Source organism: Pelophylax lessonae (genome assembly GCF_965119305.1).
Source record: "Pelophylax lessonae genome assembly, chromosome: 7".
In the NCBI taxonomy this organism is placed as follows: domain Eukaryota; kingdom Metazoa; phylum Chordata; class Amphibia; order Anura; family Ranidae; genus Pelophylax; species Pelophylax lessonae.
The window spans coordinates 285,201,805-285,203,919 of record NC_138774.1 but is presented as its reverse complement, the minus strand read 5'-3'; positions in this window follow the sequence as shown (position 1 = coordinate 285,203,919).

Genomic DNA, 2,115 nt, shown 5'->3' with positions numbered 1-2,115 from the left:
TTTGAAAATAAATACATATTGCTCCTTCACTGATGTGCGCTGATGAGGCGGCACTGATGAGGAGGTACTAATATGTCGCACTGACAGGCGTCACTGCTGGACGGCACCGATGGGCACTGAGGCGGTACTGGACACTGACGGGTGGCACCAGTGCCCATAGTGCTGCCAGTCAGTGCACATCAGTGCCTAGATGAGCAGGCACTGACTGGCAGCTCTGTGGGCACATTGTTTTTTTATTTACCTCTGTTGTAATCAGGGCACTGGTGATCAGTGACCTGATTAGATTTTTCTGTGTCCCCGAACGGCTGATCGGCTCACCTCTTCCCTCACACACAGTCTCTGTGTGAGGAAGTAGAGCTGGCGATGAGAGATGATCTCATATGTTTACATATGAGATCATCTTTCATTGGACGTGGTGAATGGCCGCTGTGATTGACCATTTACCACAATCTGTGATTGGCTGTGTCCAAGGGACACGGCCGACACAGATATTCCCAGATGCGCGCTCGCGGGAGCCTGTTACTGGGAGACCGTTTAAAGCCGGAAATTACAGTCCGCGCTGCAGCCGTCTTTCAGCTATGGCGCAGATTGGAAGAAGTTAACATAGGACAGCCATCAAGAGAAATAGCGGAGGAGCATACAACGCTATGTTTTGTAGTGGAGAGCGTGCGTTGGTAGCCCTTAATTTAGAGGGGATGCAAGCGTGTGTGGTCATGTGACTTCTCAATTACTAGCTCCCCAACCACAGACCCGTTTTTCTTAGGGCACCATAGCCTAGGTTTCCTGAATGGACCATAAAACATGTGCTGCTGTGTATGTACCCCAATGCACTAATAAAGGGGATAGCCTCCATTATACATTCACCGGCCACTATTAGTTACACCTGTTCAATAGCTTGGTAACAAAGTGCTAATCAACTCAACACATTTAGGCATCTTATGTTGTGAAGAAGACTTGCTGAAGATCAAATAAGAGTATCAGAATGGGGAAGAAAGGGGAGTTTAGGTGACTCAACAGTGAGCAGCAGTTGTGTGGAGCAGAATACCTTGTTGATGGCAGACTGGTTCCAGATAAAAAAAAAAAAAGGCAACAGTAGCTCAACTACTGGTTACCATCAAGGTATGCAGAATATCATCTTAGAATGCACAACACATTGAACCTTGAAGCAGATGGACTACAGCAGCAGCAGACCACACCAGGCCCCACTCCTGTCAGCTAACAGGAAACTGAGGCTACAATTGGCACAGGCTCACCAAAATTGAATAGAAGATTGGAAAAATGTTGCCTGGTCTGAGTCGATTTCAGCTGCAACATTCAGCTGGTAGGGTCAGACTTAATCGTAAACATGAGATTCATTCAGCCTTGCATCAACAGTTCAGGCCGGTGGTGGTGTAATGGTGTGGGGGGGATATTTTCTTGGCACACTTTGGGCCCCTTAGGTAGGCTTTGGCGTTAAAACGATGCTCAACGGGTACCGAGTATTGATGCTGACCATGTCCATCCCTTTATGACTACAGTGTCCCCATCTTCTGATGGCTCCTTCCAGCAGGATAATGCACCATGTCACAAAGCTCACCACTGGATTCTTCACCATGACAATGAGGTCACTGTCCTCCAATGGCCTCCACACTCACCAGATCAGGTCACTGTAGTCCAATGGCCTCCACACTCACCAGATCAGGTCACTGTAGTCCAATGGCCTCCACACTCACCAGATCAGGTCACTGTAGTCCAATGGCCTCCACACTCACCACAGCAGGACACTATACACCAATGGCCTCCACACTCCCCACATCTCATCCAATAGAGCACCTTTGGGGATGTGGATTGGAAGGTTGGCATCATGGATTTGCAGCCAACAAATCTGCAGCAACTGTGTGATGCCATGTCACTATGGATCAAAATCTGAGGAATGTTTCCAACACCTTGTTGAATTTATGCCACAAAGAATGAAGGCAGTTTTGATGGCTAAAGGGGGCCCAACCCTGGAACTAGCAAGGTGTACCAAATGAAGTGGCCGTGAGTGTAAATTGCAGGTCCAGGTGGTGTAGCAGCAATGCCATTATACACAAGAATAACGAAATTGTGCAACCATAAGAAATAAGACCAAAAACA